This window comes from Sceloporus occidentalis, unplaced genomic scaffold, assembly GCF_023333645.1.
Source record: "Sceloporus occidentalis isolate IW3139 unplaced genomic scaffold, rSceOcc1.0.p SCAF_8, whole genome shotgun sequence".
Lineage (NCBI taxonomy): Eukaryota > Metazoa > Chordata > Lepidosauria > Squamata > Phrynosomatidae > Sceloporus > Sceloporus occidentalis.
In genome coordinates this window covers 23,100,469-23,115,448 of record NW_028316988.1, presented here as the reverse complement: position 1 = coordinate 23,115,448, position 14,980 = coordinate 23,100,469, and the positions used below count along the sequence as shown (strand labels likewise).

The following is a 14,980-nucleotide window of genomic DNA, read 5'->3' as shown; positions in this document are numbered from 1 at the left end:
TCCTCCCAGAGGAACCTCCGGCATGGAGGAAGGAGGAAAGAGGGACTGGCAAGGAACATGGAGCATGGCTGGTTTCCAACCAGTTTGGGCGAGATGTGACCTTTCCCGGTCAGATTGGGATCTCTCCCTCAGGCAGCAACTGGCCCCCTTCGTCTGTCCGAAGGCGGAGGCCAAAGCAACACTTGGGCAGAATAAACAGCCCTGTCACGCGTGCGTGCTCTGTTCCCTGACTCATCTTCAGGGCTTTGTGCTCATTTTTAATTTTTCCAAAATAATGCTCTTAGTCTTACTTGCTTGATCTTTCATCACCTCTATTTTGTTGCCTTGTTTTTGAAAGCCACATAGAAGAAATATGTGATATTTTTAATTGTTCGGATATCAACAGTTACACAACCTGAGACAGAAAGAAAACCAGAGTGGCCCACATGAAGCATGGCATACTTCTTTTTCAATGTAGATATAAGCCCCCTTGAGCTCCATGGGGCTCACTCCCTACTGACTGTGTGCTGGGTTGCAGCTGGGTCACACAGCACCCAGAAACAGAAGGGGCAGAGAGGCCTCTGCAGAACAAACTGGGAGACAGGTAGGAAAGAAATGGATTAGACTGGACTGGGATGAAACATTTACTCAGGTGGGAAGGAGGCACCTTTAGACAAAAAGGGATCTAGACAGTCACTTCCACTGTGAGGTGTCAGTGGGGTGCCATTATGGGCAGGGGTTTATGCCTTGGCATTTATTTCAACCAATATGCCAGGTTCAAGAAGTGCAAGCGTGACTCAGGATGGCTCCTTTCAGCAACAGGAAGGACGCAGAAGGGGAAATGGGGAGATTGCGCCAAGGCAACGTCTGCACCCCTTTCCCCCGAGGAAGCCACAGAAGGGTATTACGGGGGAGAGCCTCTCTGGTCAGAAGACAGCCATGTTCCTTCAGGCCACTCATACCTTGCCACCTATTTGCTTCCCTGAATCTCTTTCTCCATCTCCTGCACTGGCAAGGTTTATTGCTGCTGCCTGGGCAGTGTGGTCGATGGGCCTGCTTCTCTGCATATATGCAGAGTACCTCCCTTCTTCTATCAAGGACCATTTCCCTTCTCTGCCTCCCTCACACTTTCTCTGCAAGGGCTCTGACCTGTGCCAGAGTCACCCCTGCTCATCACATGAGGCTGATGAAATGCTGGAACCCTTTTGAGACTGGGGGCATCTGGACAAAAAGGCCAGACATGTGGAAGGCTCGTGACCATCCCCCCACGCTCCCCTTCTGTGTGAAGCTCTTGTCTGGCCCTTTAGTGGGAATCTAATTTGGGACCAGGAGAAGAAAGGAGAACCCAAAATAGGCCGTGCCCACTCATTCCGGCCAACTGGCCGCCCACCAGACCGATGTGGCAACACGGAGGAGGAAGCGTCCCTGGCGTCACAATGACAGTCCTGCGTTTGTCTTGGCTGTCAAAGGCCTTTCTTGGGAGAAGAGCCGGCTCTTTCTCCTCCTCGGGTGACCAAGTTCTCCCCTCGATTCTTGCGCAGCTTTTCAGGGAAGGCCAGCGATGACTGTGGCACATCATGTGAGGACTGCTAAGCAGGGAATGGGGGTGAGAGAGAAAGGAAGAAAGCCCCCTGGCCAGCCGCCAGAGGGTGAGCCCACCGCAGGCAAGGAAGCCACCCTTTGTCTTCTGGCAGGAAATGCCACTGACCAGGCCACGCTCCTTGGAGCCCAGGTGCCTGGCTGAGCAATGCTCCGAGACCACAGCAAGGCGGAAAGAGGGAAGCGGAAGTGAAGAAAGTCTTGTGCAAAGGAAAGGGAAGTGGGGTTTGTGTGGGTGGAGAGAACCAGGAAGCCATCCCCATCAAGTGAACTTGGTGACTTCTTAAAGGACCATGGAAGGTGGAGAGCGTGTGAGTCTGGGCTGGAGCAATCTCCTGCCTCCCACAAAGGCATCCAAGGGCCCAGCAGAGCCCATGGTCCCAGCACTAGCTCTGCTCCTTGGCCCAAAGAACCTCCATCTCAGTCACCCAGAAGCACAATTCTGCACTTCGAAAAAGACACAAATTGTTGCAAAGGATGCAGATCCGAAGTGCCCAGAGAAGAGGAGGTGGTCCTTCAAACACACACACATGGTCCACTCATCCCCCCTTGTTGTAACTGCAACAGAAACAGGGGAGAAAGAGAACGACTCCCACTCTCTCAGTCCAGCCCAGTGGATCTCACATGCGCTGCTCTGTCCCCACAATCGCCTCAGGTAAGCAGGAGATCATGTTTGCTTCACCTGACCCCTTCTGCAGCATCAGGGTGGCAGCGAAAGAGGCCTGTAGACAGTGGATAGGATGGGGGTGCCAGGAAGGGAAGAAAGAGACCACCAGGGAGTAGGGATGCAGAAAAGGGCACCCATAGCCCTTCAGCCCAGAGTGGCCCTTCTGGGCACCAGCTGTCCACAAAAAGCAGCACAGAGAAAGGGGAAGGGGATGCCGCAGGAGTCAGAGGTAAAGCCAATTCCCAGTGACCACAAATGTTCATGCAATGTGATGTCTGAACAGCACTTTCTCCTTCCTTCTCTCTCTCTGGCAGAGAAATTGCAGCAAGAAATATCTGGCCCTGGAATGTGCAAAGTAAAAACAGAAATGGTTATGAGCTGCCCTGATGACATCAGTCATAGGATGGCCTACAAGGTGAAGGAATTGAATCTGTGTGCTTCTAAGCATGTGCAGAGTGCCCTTCCTTCAACAGTGAACAAATAGTGAGGTAGTGCTCTTTGGGAGAAAGAGTGAGGCTTCAGCGATCAGGCACATCTCTGAAGATGGCACATCTCTGAAGATGCCAGCCACAGATGCTGGTGAAATGTCAGAAAGAAACTCTGCTAGAACATGGCCACATAGCCCGAAAAACCCACAAAAAACTATGGATGCCAGCCATGAAAGCCTTCGACTTTACACAGGAAAAACCATTTGCTCACCATCACTCTATATGTGTGTGAAAGAGAGAGAGAGAGAGCGCACCCTTCCCATTCAACAAGGTGTACAAGTATAAATTATTTTGAGTACATACCTCTCCTCCAACTGTTCTCCTCCAAATATTCCTGAAAGAGAGGAAAGGACAGGTCAGTTCTCAGCTTCTGTCCTGAGTGCAGCTGCCTCTTACTCAGCTCCCCTCCTGCAAAAACTGGGCACAAACGTGGGATCAGGCATTTTGGAATTGCCTGGGCAAGACAGGATGGGTTCCGTCATGCTAACATAGATCAAGAATCTTTAAGGGTACTGCCAGGGGGTTCATCTCCCTCCCTCATTCTTTTTTCCTGGTGAGAGCTGTTCAAGACTGGAATGGAGTAGATTCGAGGCTGTTAAAGCCCTGAGATCCTCAGAGGAGGCCCTTCTCCCATTCCCAAGACTTCTTTCTCAGGCTCCCTGGGCAGGAATCTGGCAGACGGGGGCTTCTTGGTGGCTGCTCCTCCCAGACCCTTGAACTCTCTTCCTGGGAAGGCTAGGATGGCTGTCCCTTGTGCTTCTTCCACCTGAAAGTAAAAGCACTCTTATTCTGCCAGGCTTTTAGAAAGTGACTGTGATGGGCTTTTAATGGTGGACTGTGCTGGTTTTTTTAAAAATATATATATTATTAATTAAAATTAATGGTTTTAACTCTACAGATTATTTTATTCATACGTTTTAATGAGATTTTGTATAGTTTTGAATTTGCACTGTTTTTAATTAATTAAAATCTGCTTTAATTCCCATTATTGGAGAAGGTGGAGTATCAACAAACAGAATCAATACGTAAACAAATGGACTTGTTCAGAAAGATGGTGGCTTTCCTTCTTTAGAAGTCTTTAAACTAAGGTTGGATGGGCATCTCCCAGGGATACTTTAGATGTGGATTTCCTTCACTGGCATCATTGGATAGACCAGATGACCCTTGGGATACCTTCCAACTCTAGTATTGCCTCTCTCCATCCCAATCAGTCTCTGTTTGCAGGCCCTGCTGAAGCTGAGGGGCTTCTCCAGGGATCATCACATGATGAGAAGTGTGATCTGAGCCCAGTTTGGGGGCAGGTGGGCACAAGGCCATTGCTCGGCCCCTCCGCTGCTCCATGGCTCAGGAAAAAAACATTCCTCTGGCTCTGGGTTTTAGTGTAGAGAAGGATGTAGGTTCCTGCTTGAAAAACAGAGGCACAAAGACACGGAAGAGGAGGTCTGGATGCAACACCCGGCCAGACGACAGACAGACAGCCGGATGATGTAATGGGGGGCAGGAAAGCAGGCGGGCAGAGAAGAGAGCTTGGGCAGATGCGGCAGACATTCCTGGGATACCAGGCATTCCTCTGCCGCAGCCATTTCCTAGCAGAAGCTCCACAGCAGCACTCTGCCGGCTGCAACAGCTTCACAACAAAAAGGGAAAAGCATGAATCATCCTTTATTTACTTCTGAAGGGACAGAGGGAGAGGCGGGAAGAAACAAGCCTTGTATGGAAGTCTCAGGACCGTCCCGTGCATGTTCAGCAATGGTACAAATTCCTTTTACAAAACTGAAATCAAGGCATAGGCATACTGGAAAAGCATAGAATAGCCCTGGAAAACGGTGGCCCTGGATGGGGAGGAAGGAGCTGCCTTGCCAACCCACCCACAAGGGGACCCACAGAGGAAAAGAGGACAGGAATCACCTCGTGATGAAGGTCCACAAGCGGCCTGGGATGGACTGGAAGGGGCTCGGTGGGACCTGTGGAAGTTAACCCTCCATACTCCAGTGGCCTCCCAGTATGACCCCAGTACGGTCAGGACAAGGGAAGACGGCTACGGACTTCATCTCTCCCTTCTAGCTAAAAACAGTGGCAGCAGGAGCCCCTGGCTAGCACTACTCACCAAACCAGGACACAACACAGAGCAGCTTAAAAATGGGGAAAGGGGGTTGAGGTCCTTTCCTACTCTAGGAGTCTATGATTTAAAAGGACTCCAAGGCCCATGACTGAAGGGACCTTGCTGCAATTGCTGGGGCCAGATGAAGACTCCCAGTCTTTGGCATCTGGCCTCTCCCATCTCTGTGCACTTCTGGAGGGGCTTCCAGCACCAGCTTGGTTCCCTTGTCCTAAGGCTGGCTTTTGTGAGCGACTCACTGACCCAACAAATAGGGACAAGGGAACCAATGCAGTTATTAGCAAAGGCTATCCCTGTTTACTAGTACCCAGCTGGTGTATTTTGCACCAAGGTAAACAGAGACAGTTGCCAAGGAAGACCCAGATTCTGTCACCTGTGGGATTCATGTCACTAATGGGAAACAAATACATTGGAAGAGGAGGAGGTATAGACAGCCCAGCACTTTCTCAGGAACTTTATGTGACTTTGAAAAAAACATAATTACAGTCTTGGTGCAAAGGATGCTGAGTTAGCAGAAGAGAAGGAGAGAGGGAGAAAGAAAGAAAGAAAGAAAGAAAGAAAGAAAGAAAGAAAGAAAGAGGCAGGCATCCTGCCAAGGGAGACAAGAAAGGCAGGCCTTGTCTCTGAGGGCTGCACCCTCTGCTTTCTTGCTCCGAAGGAAAAAAACCTGAGCAATGGAGGGAAGGAGGAGGGTGCCCTTAGCCCCCGGGAGTGGATTCCTACCTCCGTCAGGCGGCAGGCAAAGGAGGCGCCTGGGCAGAGGAGGAGGCCTTCTAGTCCTGCAGGCGGTGGGAGCCTGTTCCAAGTTTTGGGTGCCTGAGCAGCGAGTTTCACCCAGGAATGGGTTTCCCAAGAGTGAGAACGCCGGCTGCCAGGGGATCCCACAACCCAGCCCCAAACGGGCAAGAAGGCACAAGGCGGGTAGGGTGGGGACCTCCAAGGGGGTAGTGGGTGGGAGGGCATGGAGCAAAAGGAAGGTGTGGGTATGCCAGACAGAGGGACTGAACACTCCCCAACACCCCCCTCGTCCCACCCAGCCCAGGACTATTGAAGCACTCCACACGTGGGACCTGGCAGACATGCAAAACACACACACTTGGGATTTTAGTTATTAGCAAATAGTCAGAGTTGATGAGGAGTTGTTAGACAATCTTAGGGCCAGTACAGACAGACCAAAATAAAGCTGCTTCAGGACACTTTGGAGGTATGCTGTTTAAATGATGCATGCATCCTAAGAGGCCAGAAGCCACGCCAAAGCCACACTCCAGTCCTAAGGACTGGACCACAGCTTTGGCACAACTTCTGGCCTCTTAGGATGCATGCATCATTTAAACAGCATACCTCCAAAGTGACCTGAAGCAGCTGTATTTTGGCCTGTCTGTACGGGCCCTTAGTTTCTGCATATTATTTTGTATCCCATGCATCTGATTGTGACCATTGCACCTCATTTTTTCTGACTAGGGCTGCACCCAGACTGACCACCAGCTCCAGTCAATTCTTCAGGGGTGGGCAAAGTGGAGAGAGAAGGGTCACCTCAGCTATTTTTCAGGGCCCCAGCACCCACACCTTTTTGATTAAAAGCTGCCCCTTTTAGGGTGAGTACTTGGAAGGGAGGCTGCCTGGGATGACAGAGGAAAGCATGGCAAACTTTTGGCCAAGGAAGGCCTAGCAGAGGACTGCCAGAAGTCAGGGCCAGCATGAAGGTATGAACCACCACCAAAGGCTACAGAGAGCCAGTGAGGCATAAAGCCAGGCCAGGCCCCTGGGAGTCCAGGGTTCATATCCCTGGGTATGAACATGAGTGTGTTTGATAAGGAGAGATGCATTTGTTATATCCAGTACTGAATTCAATTCTGGGTGCTTCGTTTCAAGGAGGATACGGACAAGTTGGAGATAGTTCAAAGAAGGACAACAAGGATGATAAGAGGGATGGAGAACAAAACCTATGAGGAGAGGTTGGAGGAGTTGGGAACGCTCAGCCTGGTGAAGAGAAGATGGAGCCGTTAGAGGAGGGGCCTCTTTCACTACCTTTAAGGGGTACATCAGAAAGGAGGGGGAAGCTTGTCTCCTGCCGACCCAGAGGGCAGAACTAGGTCTAACAGTTTGAAGAGTAGATTTAGATGGACCCTAGGCACGTGGTGGGCTCTCCTTCTCCGGACAGGGATGCCCTAGGCCAGGTCCTCACACTGGACGTCTGAGGCCCCTCCAATTCTGTGATTCTCTGATATCTTCCCAAAGAAGGCAAAAAACGAATTTAGCTGGAGAGCTCTGAGCCAGCACCAGTTCCAAGGAAGCCTTTCGTTCGTGCCTCTTTCTTTCTTTCTTTCTTTCTTTCTTTCTTTCTTTCCTTCCTTCCTTTTCCTCCTCTGAAGCTCTTCTGCATGAACATTCAAGGAGAGGGAAAGAGGCGTTGGGCAAGATGGAGCACATGTGCACCTTGGCAACCGGTGACGCTGTGATGCAGGAGGAGAAATAGCCCACGTCACGCAGCCGCGCATCATCTGGGACGGGGAACCCTCCAGCGTCACGCCAGCTCTGCCCACGGAGCCCACGCTGCTGCTCCCTGCCAGAAGGAGCCAACGCCAGAGTCCTCCCTCGCATCAGAAAGGCAGCCGTGAATCACACTCATACAAGGGCTCACCGCAGCCACGCTCACACACATGCTTTCTGGTACGTTCTATGCTGTGAAGATCCCGGAAGAGGATCCCTCGCCAGGAACCCACTTCAGAAGAAAGAACCGGACCTCCCACTACCCACCGAGACCAGGAGGATCCCTCTCTTCGGACTGCCAAGGAAAGGCGGGCAGCCCCTGACTCAATCAGTTTCTAAAAGAAAACAACAACAACAACAACAACAGATTTCTCTTCCTTACTACCCCTGCAAGCCAATTCCAGCTTGGAAAGGAAAATGAGGGAATAATCAGAATTGAAGGGACTCCAAGGGCCATATAGTCCATCCCCAGCCATTCTGAGAGAAGGCAGCTGTCCAGCCTCTGCTTAAAAGCCTCCAAAGGGGGCAAATCCCCCACTTTCTGTCTCCCCAGCACCGGAAGCCCTGCTGAGCCAGGGGGCTGCATAAGAAAAGGGGACGAGAGAGTTGGACCCTCTGCATGGAGGGAGTGGGGAAATGGTACCAGCCCTGATCTGGGCATCCCTTCCTGATCCCAAAGGAAAGAGGATGACAACGACAACAACACAAAAGGAGCAAGGCAAGGCGGGTTAGTCACGAGGCTTCTTTGCACTCAGTATTTATAGCAGCACACGCTATTTATAGTTTTATGTGGCTCCACTCCACCCTTTACCTCCACAGGGAAAGAAAGAGAGAAAAGGAAAGAGAGAGAGAGAGAGAGAAATCCTTTCTCCTTCTCTGTGGGATCTGTGCCTATACATGTGGGTCAGCCAGGAAGAGCAGCACACAGCGTGTGCCAGGAGGCAGAGGAGGGTCTGGAGGCAGGTGCCTGTCCGAAGCGAGAGGGCCAGATGGCAGTGCCCACCCTCCGACCTCTCCCTGATGGGCATCACTGCGCATCCCATCCTCCACGAAGGGCCGGACACGCAGGCCGTCAGGAGAGGCAGCCAGTGTGGGGCGCTCTCAAGCGGGCCTGGCATCACCTGGGCAGGAACTAATGTCGGCTCCCCAGTTGCCAACCAGCTTGTTTTGCTCTTCTAAGGTCACAAGGCATTGGGGCCCATGAGAAAATGTGGGGTACCCCCGCCACCCCTTTGTCCCACCAAAAGTAAGGCTCACAAAGGAGGGCAGAGGAAGCAGAGCAGACAAAAAGAAAGATCTTGGTTGGGGGAAGGAGAGCTTCAAAGGGGCTGCTGGTCTGCCAGGAGGAGGTGGGATCAAACTCACCATGGGACAAAGAGAGGTGCCAAGGGAAGGCCCCCTCAACAATAGGCCCCAGAGAGAGCAAGGTTTTGGGGAAAAGGCAGGTGAAGGAGGGAGGGAGGGAGGGATGTTGCAAGACCAGAGACAGCCAGACGGGCTTTTCCGCAAGGCATTCCAGTGCCAAGAGCTCCTCCAAACATAAAGAGGGCGAAAGGAGTTCCTTTGAAGATGCCGCTGGCCCTACGTCAAGGAAGCATACCAGGAGGAGGGTACGCTCTGGGCCCAGAGAAGCCATGCTGCCCTCCTCACATGCAAGGCTGAAAGAGGGGGAAACAGCAGAGGAGCCAGACAGCCCCAAGGGAAGATGCCATAGAACCCAGGGAGAGGATCCCTTGTGTTTTGCTGTGAATTAAAATGTCTGCCCTCTGGGCCTTGGTCAGTGTGGGGCATCAGTGCAGGATTCAAGCAGGGCTCCCAGGTGAGCTGCTGGCTTGCTCAGGTAGACTGTCCCTTACCCTGGAGGCTCCATCAGCTAAGAATCCCTCCCTCCTAGGCTCTGCATGTGCAGTCAGGGGCCACAGGCTGGCGTTTGGAGCAGAGACCCCCAAAGGGGAATTGGAAGCTTGTGTGGGCAAAGGGGGTTGCTTGCGAGACTTCAGTTGCCCCTCGTGAGTGATCAAGCAACAAACACGCACTGCCATGCAAACTGCCAGGCCGAGTCCAGCCAGACTAAAGACCAAGTCTCTCTCTCTCAGGAGCCCAGGCTTTCCGTCTCCCGCTTTGGCCTGGGTTCAAGGCAAATGTCTGCCTCCCTGCCTGTCGTTCCCCTTTCTTACGGAGTCAACACAACATACGCATTTGTGTCAGAAGCCCTGGCCTTGGGACTACAGGCCAAGATGGGCAGAATCGCAAATCTTCACTGGTCTCTCTATTTTGTTCTCATCCTCCTTATCACACTCTTAATCAGCTCTGCCCTTTAAGGGCCTGGTAAATGTCAGTGGTTTTAATAGGGGAAATCATGAAAGACAGTTTCCTTTCCCTCTTGTCCCACTGAGCAAAGAAGGAGATCCAGGAAGGCCATCATCGGTCAAGGGAGAGAGAGCAGTGTCTGCCCCTCTTTTATGGCCCAAGATAAACAATGGTCAATGCTGGCCAAAGCTCCCAAGCTGGATGTGCTGCCATTTTGTTGAAACAGAACAAGCAGATCTGCTGCCTGCCTTTAGCCTCCTTTACCTCACAGAATGGCTACTCAGAGAGTGTGGCACTTGGCACCCTCCTTGCTGCATTAAGCCCAGGCCCAAACGCAATGTACGTGGGATCATTTCCCACAATTTGCTTTGCCCAGGTGGCGTAAGAGGACACTACAAAGGCTCCTCCAGCGAAGCTGGTATTTTGCACACACAGTTATTTCCAAAGCACCGACTTTTGCCTAAGATCAAACTCCTGCCTCTTTGGTGCCAAGGAAGGGAAGGGAACGGCACCAGCCAGGCTGCGGACAAGATGAAAAGATGATACAGATTTAGCCTGGCAGCCACAGGTTCTCTCTCATTCTTGTGTGTGTATGTTCTCGCACACACAAAGAAGGCCAGCCAGGCTCCTCCGGCAAGGCAATGTTCTTGGGTGTGCTCAGGCACGGACAGTACAGACATACTGCATGTGTGCGGTTTGTTTGTTCTGGAAAATATTAGATAAGTGCTCCCCAAATGCTGCCTTCCAAGGGCAAAGGAGGCAAAACAGAGAGGCTTGTGCTGCACTGCAGGAGGAGGAAGAGGAGGAGGAAAACCTCAGTGTCTCAGGCAGCCCAGAAGTCAAGCCCTGCGCCCCCCTCCATAGACCTGCTTTCAGCAGAAGGGCATGACACTTTAATGTTTCTACGAAACACTCCTTTCTTTTTGCAAGTCTGCGGCCACTTACCAGTGGCACAAGGGAGGGCAGGTAGCAGTGCCAAAAGGTGGCTGGAGTCAGGAGGGAAGCCTTCAAGGAACAGGATGTCCTGAAATAGCTTCAGCTGTTCCCTTTGAACTTATTTGACCTGGGAAGGCCTGGCTCAGAGAGAGAGAGAGAGAGTGTGTGTGTCAGCAACAAAGGAGTCTCAAATCCCACAAAGCGCCAACCCCAACCTCCCCAGGCAGTGCGCATGTGTGTGTGTGTGCATGCATGCATCTGTGCACATACACAAACACACACACACCAGGTGCCCTTGGCTTCCAGAGGCATTCTGCATGGAACGGTGTCCCAGGATGACCTCCCATCCCACACTGTCCCAAGAGGGGCCAGAGCCGGACAGCGCAGCCAAATCAGATGCCAAGGAGGGAACACTCCATGCGGAAGGACAGAGCAGCAAAACAAACCCAGCCCCAGGAAAAAGACAAGAGAGTCCTCTTTCTGGCACCAGCAAAAGAACCAAAGCAAACTAGGGGCTCTCCCATTCCTCCCCATCTTGTCTGACACGGGGGCAAAGTCAGACTTAGTCTAAACGGGACCCGCTCCCCCCCCCCCGTCCGCCGTCCCCAAACACTGACTCAGAAAGTATTTTGGGCCTCTGAATTAAACCCACACCCACAGTGCCATGGCAACCCATACACACCAGCCGTGCCAAGCTCCATTTTTAGCCTAGAGGAATGAGACACACCGAGTCCCCAGCAGAGAAAGAGAGAGAAAGGGAAGCGAGGCAGAATGGGTGGCCTTGGAAGCAGCATAGCATGCCTGTGAGAGGAGGAGGGCTTGTCAGACCATTTCTGGAAGTCAAACATATACACACTATGTTCTCAGAAACACAAATGGATCCCTCTGGTGAAGGCTGGGTGAATGGGAAAGGGATGAGAGATGACCCCCAAAATCCACAGGGGCACCTGAGAAAGGACACCGCAATCTCTTTCCCATGCAGGCAGAAGGAATCGCCTCTCAGCCAGGAACACATAGCCTCCCTTTATGGGAAGCAGCCTTTGCGGGACGGGTGAAGGAGCAGCCAGCCATCTCTGCTACCGCTGAGGGGGCTGGCATGCCCAATGCAGCACAGGGACTGGCTCAGCCCCATTTGTTGCTAAAGGGACCCCCATCCCCTGCATGAAGCTGCTGGAGGCTGTTTGGATCTGCAACTGCCTTGCAGGGAGAAGGTAGAAGGTACCCAAGAACTGCTGGCTGGCTGTCAGCTAAGGTGCAAGGACTTCATGAAGGGCCCGGAACAGTCTTTGCGATCCTAAAGCTGCCTGAAATAGAGAAGATGCAGACCCATGGATCCTGGGGCTGCCAATTCTGTCCTATGCTACAAAAGGGGAGAAAGCTGACACTGAGGAGGCCTGTTCTGCCACGCTGGGCATTGGGGCTGGTTCCCATTCCTAAATCAGCACTGCCTGGGACAGCCCCCGCCATGCAAGCATTGCATAAAAGGACAAGTTCTGCTCTGCATGGTGGTTCAGACAAGAGGCAGAGAGGTTTACTTGTCTTCCAGGAGCAGGGGGGGGGGGAGGAAGGCTGAGGCTTTGCAGGGCAGGTATCTCAGCTTGCTTCCTTCCCCCACTTACTCAGCCCTAGCCAGGAGGACTCAGTCCTGCCAGGCCGTCTAGATGGTGGTGCGCCAGCAGGCCACAGGGCCCTGGAAGCCACAGGCCATGGCAACGCCTGAGAAGAGGAGGGCTCCCACCGCCACCTAGCGCCGGCCAGCCTCACTGCTGGGAAGAAAAATCCCCTAAAAGCAAGAAGCGCAAACCGATTCCTAGAAACCATGATGTGTACACCTCCTCTCCCAGAACTCTTTGGCTGCTTTTCCAAGGAAGGCTCATGAGAAAATGTCTGCAGAAGAAGCGTCTGTCCGTAGACCAGGTCAGTGAAGCCTGCTGAGCCTGCAAACACTTGTGCTACAAACTCCTTTGTCCTCTTAGTTGGTCTCAAAGGTGCTACAAGACCCCTCTGCACATATCCCTATTGCTTTTGTTATTACAAGTAGTAACGTTAATAGTCACTGGTAGTTACACCACCAGCTAGCATTGGTTTTGCAATTAGTGTTGTTACTGTATCTCGTTTGCTTTCCTAACACTGGCTTTGGAGTTTATTATTTAAAGTGCTAACATCTATCATTTTTCCAAATTGGATTCCTGCAGGTGTTTCCCCGGAAGCTAAACGTATGCGACACACTGGGCTGGACGTTTGCAGAGACTCACAGTGGACAGCATCCTTTGGGCTCAAGGGAAATAATTTCAAACAATAAAGCCCCCAACAACAAAAGTCGCTGCCATCTGCGAAGGCTAGGCACTCTGGAAACATGTGCCAATATGGAAAAGTGCGGCACAATGTCCTAAATTAAATAAATAAAGCATTATAAGGATGCTATGGTGCAGATGATAAAATACTGTTGCTTGGTTGTTAACCTCAAGGCAGCCCCTACTTTGGAGCAGCAGCATAAAGCCGGGTGCAGAGCTGAGGCCCAGTGCTTCCTGGGAACGGTTAAGCTGCCTGGGCAGTTGGTGGTGCCGGCAGCGGGTTCAAGAGCCCCACCAGGCCACAGAATTAAAAGCTGCTCTGTGGCCCAGAGGGACAAGGGCACTTCCTGTTGCTGTGACTCTGGACAGAGCAGGTACCAGGAGAACGGGTAGGTCCTCCTGCTTTGTGGTATTTGAATGGCATTTGCGTGGCATCTCAGAGGATGCCTCTGCCCTCCTCCCTCTCCTACCAGGCAAAGGAAGAGACCCAGCAGCAACAGCATAGCCTGCCCTTTCGTTCTCTGTTTATTCCTCAGCTCCAAGGTTCACTCTTCGTTTACTGCACTACCATCCTCTTTGGAGGGCAAAGTGACATGTGTGGTTCTCCTCCACCTGCTGTCATTTATCCCCCCAATAACCCTGCAAGGTAGGTGAGGCTGAGAGGTAGCAACAAACTCAAGGTCACGCTGGTTGAGTGGGGGGTCATTTGAACCTGGGTCTCTCTGGACCTTGTCCAGTTCCCTTAAACATGATACCATGCTAGCTTTCACTGGGCAAGAGTCCAGTCCTCAAGGTTCTGGACACAGGTCCAGTGCCAACAAGGAGTCCAGGAATGGTCAAGAATGAAGCACACCTCCGTTCCTCCTCCACTAGTCTTCCGCTTGGCTACTTTGGGTTCCCACAAAGGGTTCCCTTTGGATCTCAGACACTCATGGGCTCCTCTGAGCCCACTCCCCCACTGGCCTGATGGCATGCGGGCGGCACCATCTCAGCCACTGAGGGATTCCTCTTGGGCCATGATGACAATGAGCAAGCCATTAGTCACCCCTTGGCCCTGCAAAGCCCATGTTGGAGACGGAGCATGGTTGACCCAAAGGGGAGGCTTTCAAGGGGAACCTACATGTGGAAAGCCAGGGCTGAGGCCAGGCTGTTACATAAGGAAGAGCCACTCACTTGCTGGTCACGAGCCAATTACTGGCCAATTAGTGTCCCAGAGAGGTAAGTGGCCCAGTTATGTAAGCACTGCTGCCTCAGCTGGATGGCATGCCAGAGGCAGTGGTGATGCCACTTAGTCAGCCCTGGAAAAAAAACAGGCAGAAGGAAGGAAGGAAGGAAGGAAGGAAGGAAGGAAGGAAGGAAGGGCACGCGCCCTGTCCAGCCCCATCCAGGCTGGCCTATGGCTACATGAGAGCGGATGGGGGCAACCTGTTCTCCTCCTCCTCCGCTCTGACTGAGCAAGGGAAAGGCTGAGATGGGAATAAGAGTTTGTGCACTATGGAAATGCAGGGCCTTGAACAAGTGCAATGCTGGCTTGCGAATGGAGAAGGTCTGGCTGGTCTTTGAATCAGCAGCCGGCTGGTTTTTCCATGGAAATCCCCAGCGCCAGGCAAGTGGGAAGGGGAGGGTCTTCCTGCCTACAACCGACAAGGGAGGCTCCAAGAGAGCGTGCCAAGGGGCCAGCCAGAATGATCACGGGACTTTCTTGGCAAGGTCTGTCCAGAGGGGCTTTGGGCCTGGCCTTCCTCTGAAGCTGAGGGAGTAGAACTTGACTGTTTGGAGGAACAGGGCTGTTCAGAATGTAATACATATGTGTGGTTTTTTTTTCCTTTAGTGGTTTTGCTTTTAATTCTATAGCTAGTTTAATCATATTTTTATTGCCACCTTGGGTCCTGGATGGGGAAAAGGCACAATGATATTATACTATTACTATTATTACTACCGAATACCATGAGAGACCCAGCTGGACAGAGCTACTGTACCAGGGCTGGGATGTCTGCAGGCACCCTTTGGAGAAAGCATCATTTCTGGCCACCTTGAAGGGGATGAAAGGCCAGGGAAGCCATAAGCCCCTGTGCCAGGAGCCCATCTCCTTCACAGG

General features: G+C 52.2%; 1 protein-coding gene across 1 annotated transcript in view; it reads right to left on the bottom strand.

Annotated features, from left to right (window-relative positions):
* Window positions 1–14,980, bottom strand: part of LOC149308228 (guanine nucleotide-binding protein G(I)/G(S)/G(O) subunit gamma-7) — a 42,770-nt gene that overhangs the window by 13,772 nt on the left and 14,018 nt on the right. The window contains exon 3 of the mRNA XM_089535362.1: window positions 3,037–3,067. The gene's annotated coding sequence lies outside the window, so the exon portion shown is untranslated. The remainder of the gene's footprint in view (window positions 1–3,036; window positions 3,068–14,980) is intronic.